The following is a 7,618-nucleotide window of genomic DNA, read 5'->3' as shown; positions in this document are numbered from 1 at the left end:
GAGGGAGTGAGGTTGTGAGGGAGTGAGGTTGTGAGGTTGTGAGGGAGTGAGGGAGTGAGGCAGTGAGGGAGTGAGGTAGTGAGGGAGTGAGGTTATGAGGTAGTGAGGGAGTGAGGGAGTGAGGTTGTGAGGTAGTGAGGTAGTGAGGGAGTGAGGTAGTGAGGGAGTGAGGGAGTGAGGGAGTGAGGTAGTGAGGGAGTGAGGGAGTGAGGTTGTGAGGTAGTGAGGGAGTGAGGGAGTGAGGTTGTGAGGTAGTGAGGGAGTGAGGGAGTGAGGTAGTGAGGGAGTGAGGGAGTGAGGGAGTGAGGTTGTGAGGGAGTGAGGTAGTGAGGGAGTGAGGGAGTGAGGTTGTGAGGGAGTGAGGTTGTGAGGTAGTGAGGGAGTGAGGGAGTGAGGGAGTGAGGTAGTGAGGTGAGGCCGTCACCTTGGCCAGGTCCCACGAAGCCCAGGAATGCTCACGTCTTCAGGCAGCCTGTCACATAAATCCCACTTCCTGTCCAGCCTTGGTGAGTTTGATGGCTCTCTGACTCACCCCCCCCCCCCCAGCCCCTCCCCCACTCCGCTCAGGCATCAGCAGGAGCCCATTTCGGAATTCTCGACTCTCCTTCACCTCCAGCCAGCCAGCGCACGTGCGGGGACGCTCCAATTGAGCCGCAGTTAATTGAGTTTGGAACGCAAAGGTCTGGCACCGAGGGTGCAGAGGGTGTGTGTGTGTGTGTGTGAGGGGGGGGGGGGGGGGGGGTCGGGGGTGTTGGGGGGGAGGGACGGAGGTGGGGGGTGACAACGTCGGGCGCTCCAGCAGGCACGAAGATGATGAGTTTGCCTTCAGGGGCGCACGAGGACCCTGATTCAGTGGAGCATATGAGCCATTTGCGGTGAGTTTGGTCAGAGCCGTGTGTTGTTTGGGTTGAGCCGAGGTCGGCCGCAGACATTTACAGCCTCGCTGGCTCTTATGTAAGCAGTGTGTGTGTGTGTGTGTGTGTGTGTGTGGGTTTGGGGGGGGGGGGGGGGGGGGGTGACTGAGAAGAGGGCACCTGACTCAAACATCAGCGCAAAGGGCAGCTCGTCTTAATCATGGCCGTCTAACACGAACGCTAGACTATAATCTACTATATTTCTGTGTAAACGATGAGAAGACACAGAGACACAGTCACAAAATAAATACAAATGTTTCGTTCTCTGGTGAAACAAACAAAACCAAAAAAAAAAACATAACAACTCTGCAGACCCAAACTTTCCAGCAGTTGATGAATTTGTCTTCTAACCCCCCCTGAACGGACTCCTTCCTCAGTTTCTCTTCTTTTGTCCTTCTAAAGTCACATTTCTTTTTTACATTTTCTTTCTTCCTGTGAAAGTTCCTTGGGTTTCTCTGCAATCAGCAGTAGTTCTCCAGTCTGAACCCTGGTCAAGTCCCACGAGCTTCACACGATTACGTTACAACATGCAATAGTAGCGGCGATCAAAGTGAAGTCAAACAGCATTGAAACGATTTGCATGCAATGACTCGTCTTTCATTCTTTCATTTATTCAGTTTGTGAAACCCAGCATATTGGGAATGCATCCAGTGAATGTGAGGAGCTGATCCTGGCTGGAGGTGTAGCTTTACCGTCACCATGGAAACACGGAGAGACAGCCGGCGCACACACCACTCCAGTGTGACAAGCACAAGCACTCAGGTCAGTCGCTCCGTCTGGTGAGGACACCTGTTGTGCCTGTTGGAGCCGCTCACTCGCCGAGAGCAGGAAGTCACACGGCGGCAGCTCGCATCTTTCATTAAGCCGGCTGAAAGTTTCAAGCAAGTTTAAGAAGAGGGGGATTCAATTCTGACCTCGTCCAGAAAACTCCATTTTGACTTTTCGGCACTAAGTTGGACAAAGCCTGCTGTATGACATCACTCATGGAGTGCCTCTCGTCCAATCAGAATGCCTGGTTGAAAGTGCCGCAGAAGGGATCAAAAACCCCCGCAGATCCATGGTGGAGCGCTGTGGTCGGAGCAGTTTCCAGGTAAGCAAAACACCGTCGAGCCAAAAGAAGAAACACAATATTCAGTCACAGCATCGTATTCATTGCGTGATAGTTATTTTATGATATTATCCGTAATTTCCTCTCAGATTTCACTGAACTGTGACCAGAATGTGCAGCAAATGTTCAAATCTGCCGTCTGACACTGAAGAAGTGAGTTGTGCAAACACAGCCGAGGCCACTGTGGCTGCATGGCTGATGAAAGGATTCCTGTTTCACTTGGTAAACACACAGACACCACTTGGATTTAGCCTTTCATTGGTCACTGATGCTGATTATTTGAGAGCAACGTTGGATTTTTCTGTCGCTGATGCGTTCAGTCGTTGTGGGTTTTGGTGTCAGCACTGCAGTCCACGTGCACTTCACCGTTTGTTTTTCCGGGGTTGTCTTTTTTTTGGATAATCACCCATGCGTGCTGTCAGGTGATGCGGTCAGCTCATGCCAAAGCAAGAAGTGGTGAAGCGTAGGGACTCTGTGGCCATCAAAGCAGAAGAGGCACATTTTTGGAAACTCTCGAGTTACGTAACATTACACTGAGCTACAAAGTTAATAAAAAGCTGTGAAGTCATGCCTGATATCTATGGCTGCGCAGACATCGTGTTGCTTCTGACTGTTCATCCAATTAACAATTCTAATGACAGGAAAATTAAAGTAATTCATTCTGAGAGAGAGAGAAAAAAAAATACATCCCCAGGGAGAAATCAGAGTAAGAAAAAGAAACCTGGTTTGGATACCTTGCATGAAGGAACATTCTACATCTGACTATCAAAACCCAACAAGATGAGGAAAAGAGTTGAACAAAGGAAACTGCAAAAAGCAAACCATGGATGAGGCTCGGACTCTCTGACGCAAAACCCACATCAATGAAAAACAACTTTCCACAAAGGGCTATTATATAATGCATTATGAGCACCTTTTTACAGCATTATGACGCCTTTGTAAGGAATTGTAACATGACAACTTATGACAACGTTTATAACTTATTATAATAAGTGTGTTATAAGCTCATCAGTCATATGTTTATTATGAAGTCCAGGATGGTATATTACCATATTGTGACATGTTTCATAATGCCTGTTAAATGCATTATAATGCATTATACAATAGACCTTCATAGAAAGTTCTACACAAAAAAAAAAACCCTGTTTCCTGTTTACGACCCAGACAAAAAGGCAGAGTCTTGTAAAGCTCCTCATCCTGGAAGGTGTCTTCCAAGACTTTTGACTTGAGTGAGCTGGAACTGTGGCGACGCGCAGCCAAACCGCAGAGAGGAAAGCTGCAAACACACGATGGCGGTCGCTGCGAGCGTCTGTCGCTCACCTGCTCCGTGGTTCATCGATTGAGCCGCGAGCCGAGCGAGCGGAGGAACAGCGGAAGCGACAGGATGAGGGCGACTCGCTCCACCTTGGTGCACCCGGCTGCAGCACGTGCACGTGGAGACCACACTGACTCACCACCACCACCACCACCACCACCACCACCCCCTCCCCTCCACCCCTCCACCCCTCCCTCGCCTCACATGGGGAACAAAGGAGCCTCTTAGTAAAATCAGCATTAGTGTGTGTGTGTGTGTGTGTGTGTGTGTGTTTGGTGGGCACAGATATGAGGCCTCTGAGGATAACTGGGATTGAGAGGCAGTGATGTGTGAGGAAGCTGAGAGATCAGACCAGGTCATCCGGCTTGTTGAGCTTTCACTTCATCCTGAGCCTGTTTTCTCTTCGTCCTCTTCCTCTTCTTCCTCCTCTTCTGTTTTTAGTTTGTTTTTGTCTGGCAGAGGTGCCACCACAGAGGGGGGAAAGACGACACTGTTGGTGTCAGCACATGTTGAGATGTGCCTGATAAGCTGAGCATGAAGCTGACAAACCGAAACACAATACATCCATCCGGACATACATTTTCTATCCCTGCTTCCTCCTTCACTCAGGGTCGTGGAGGTCCGCTGGAGGTCCGCTGGAGGTCTGCTGGAGCTTCTCGCAGCTGTCCTGGGCTGAAGGTGCATTGTAGGGCCACATAGAAGGACCAACAAATATACAACCATTCACACTCAGACACAATTTTACGATTTTTTTTTTTTTTAGTTGCCAATTCACAGCAGATGCTCGTTTCTGGGGTGCGGGAGGAAGCTGGAGAACCTGGGGAGAACCTACACGGACACGGGAAGAACATGCAAACCTCACACAGAAAGACCCCAGGAGACCCTCGGAATCGAACCTTCTTGCTGCACCACTGCACCACCTCCAACAAAATCCATGCATGGTATTTAAATCCCAGCAAGAGGCTATTTCAGGACGGATGCTTCGTTCGCTGCTTCCCCCCTTGAATAATCAACGTGAAAATAATAATGATAATATTTATAAAAAATACTGAGAAGGGGGGGAAAAAAAATGCAAATGCGAGTCCATGAGGCTTTAGTCGAGCTCGCACGATTTGCATGCGTATGTTGACGAACCTCAAGCGGCATCATTTGCATGAGCGGAAACAAATGTCGGACGCCTATTTATAGCCGCCAACGCCCCGCTGCCATCCGTCCGCCTCCACGAGGCCTCGTGTGTGTTTGCGGCTGCTCAGCTGTCCTCACATTCGCCGCGTCCACTGCAAGCGTGTAAACATCCCACTTCCATCTGTCTGCACGGGACGCACGCAGGACAAGGCGAGGCCAAGCGGGACGGCCGAGCCGAGCCCAGGGTATTTTTGGTGGGAGTGGGGTCACTGTGGCAGACAGACCCCCGGCTGTCTGCAGGCTGGAGGCCTTTTGGCCCTGAGTGGCTCACAAACCCAAATAATTGCCCCCCGTCCCCCCCCACCCCACCCCCACCCGCCCCCATCCCCCAGGCTGCCTCTGCCTCCTCCTCTCTCTTCTCTTTGCTTTTAATCCTCGAATTCGCCCAATTTCCAGGGAGCGGAGCAGAAGGGAGGACGGGGCGGGAGCGGTTGGCTCCGCCGAGTCGCAGCGAGGCTCGGCGCTCGCTGTGTAAACACCTTCAAGCCCGTGTTTATTTGACTGTAAATAGGAGCAGAGCTCCGCTGTGACTCAGCCACATGTGACTCTGCAGGCAAACAGCCCCCGCTTCCAGTGGCCTGCGTGTGACATGAGTATGCATGAGGGTCAGTGCAGTTGGTGCAGTTGGTGCGCGTGCGTGTGTGTGTGTGTGTGTGTGTGTGTGTGTGTGTGTGTGTGTGTGTGCGTGTGTGTGCGTGCTTGTTTGCCGGGGAAACAGGAGTGCGGAGCGTGTTGTAGACTCAAGGTCATAACTTCTGTCACAACTTCTCTCTGCGCCGACGGGGGGAGGGGAGGAGTTATGTAACAGAGAGAGATGCATGATGCTGGCATGGCTGAGGGGAGGGAGGCTGTGTGTGTGTGTGTGTGTGTGTGTGTGTGTCTGTTGGTACGTCTGTGCCTATTTTCTAACTCACCTTCATCTTTGCATCTGTGATGTTTTACTCAGACTGTTTTGCGTGTTTCTGTGTGTGTGTGTGTGTGTGTGTGTGTGTGTGCGCGTGCATGCATGCATCAGAGAGACAAAGCTCTAACTTTCTTCCACTCAAGAAAAACAGACGGCGCTGCAGGCAACCCTCGCGGTCACGGCGAGGCGTGTGCAGGAGAAGATGTGGCGTGTGTTGCATCATGGGAAATGAGAAAATCTAAAAATGCACGGCGATGAAAACGGAACGGAGGGGCTGAAAATGTCTGGAGTCGGAAAGCATCGTTCTCAGACATCAGCTAGTTAGTCAGTGAGCTGGATACCAATGTCGTCAACACGAGAGTGAAACCTCAAAGCAAAAAAAAAAAAAAGAGTTGCACCAACAGTGCTGCACAATGTCTGCGGTGTGGTGTGAGGCAGTGCGATCCATTCAGACAGTTGGCATTATCATATACTGGCAGCAGCAGAGGACTTCCTGTTTATCTGACGTGTGGCTGGGATGTCGTAAACTCCCTGGCAGCTTCAAACTACGACCGGGGAGATAAATGGACTCTGCACCGGCCTCGGGTGTCACTGAGGGGGCGCTGCTTGAAATTAAAGCCCCTTGCCCCGCCCCCCAGCCACCCTCAACTGACCTTCACCCCGTCCTCAGCCCTGTCAGCAGCCATTTCTCTTCTTCTACCCCCCCCCCCCCCCGCCCCCTCCACCCGCTCCCCTCCGCCGCTGCCGACCACTGTTTGCGTGAGAATTTTCCGGTTGTGTCGTTGCGTTGAGGCTCAGGCGGTGCAACCAAGCCGCTCCTCTCCCAGAGACTGAGGCAGCTTGGCACTTCAACACTTCCGGAGATCCTGCCTGCCTAGAGCCGTCCTCACCCTCCAGAACTCCTCCCCACTGTATGACAGACAGTAGTGTTGGAGTTCTCCAGATTGGTCTTGGTCTCCATCTATCTATCTATCTATCTATCTGTATATCTATCTGTCTGTCTATCTATCTGTCTATCTATCTGTCCTCTGAGTCTAACAGGGAGGGTGGAAGGGGATGGGGGGGAGCGGGGGAGGAAGGGTGGAGGTGACACACACGCCTAATGAGCAGAGAGCAGCCAGGAGCAGCTTCATCATGTGGACTCCAGTGTGACCTGTGACCTTTGTGTGCTCACCATCCTCTTGCTCCCTCCCTCCGTCCCTCCAAGCCACATCGGTTCAAATCATGTACTCTTGTTTAAATGTCACTCTCGCCTCATTGTTTGGCGTCCACAGACGTACAGATGAAATCACAGCGTTGGACATCGTTGCACCACTTCAACTGAAGCCAAAAAACAATAATAAAATAAATAACAGCCAAAGGATTTAAAGCAAACAGAGCTACTTACGCTAATACAACCAACCATGTGCTGCATGAACACGGGGAAGTAGAGCATGGCCATATTAATACCAGTCTGTGTGTGTGTGTGCAAACATGGAGATTGGAGCTGCATTTGATGTCGGCCGCTTCCTTTTAAAGTGGCTTTACGAGGTTGGCAGCAGAATGTGGAATGTGAACACAGGCATCAAGTGCTTAATGCACAGGGGGATTAAACAAGCACTTGATAAAAGTGAAATATTACAGAGTCGGAGGCTGCAAATGAGATACGTGTGTGTGTGTGTGTGTGTGTGTGTGTGTGTGTGTGTGTGTGTGTGTGTGTGGATACAAGTATTATGGCGGTGCTGCAGCGTGTGGTAGGTGCAAAGAATAAATAAACAGCTTTTTTTTCAGAAGATTGTGTCAACTGGGCCGTAAAGGGACCGACCACCCCCAGTTTGTGTCCCATCCCAGGCTGTGAAGGCTGAATGCAAAGGCCCCCAGTTGACTGGTGCAGCCATTTCATGCCAAACGTTTCTGGTGTTGCCGTCACCGTCTCCTGAAATGAGGCCGCTGCCTTAATGAGACAGAACAGGGTGATCCACAGAGCGCCGGGGTGGATGAAAACCCCCTCTGAAAGCTCACACGTCCATCTCGGCGAGCTCCAATTGAAAGCAGGGGGGGGAGGGGGGGTTTTACTTTAGTATTGGGTGATAAATCAGAGCTCTTTTGGTTGTGACACATGCGGTAAACCGCCCTTCAAAGTTGTGCAAAAGACAAACAGGAAATCTGCTTTTTTTAAAAAACATGGCAAGCTGGTGCTGTTAGATTGTTAA

The sequence above is a fragment of the Nelusetta ayraudi genome, unplaced genomic scaffold (genome assembly GCF_046127955.1).
Source record: "Nelusetta ayraudi isolate G7.1 ecotype Tasmania unplaced genomic scaffold, CSIRO-AGI_Nayr_v1 ptg000005l, whole genome shotgun sequence".
Taxonomy (NCBI): Eukaryota; Metazoa; Chordata; class Actinopteri; order Tetraodontiformes; family Monacanthidae; genus Nelusetta; species Nelusetta ayraudi.
The sequence above is the reverse complement of the archived record's forward strand: the minus strand, read 5'-3'. Positions refer to the sequence as shown.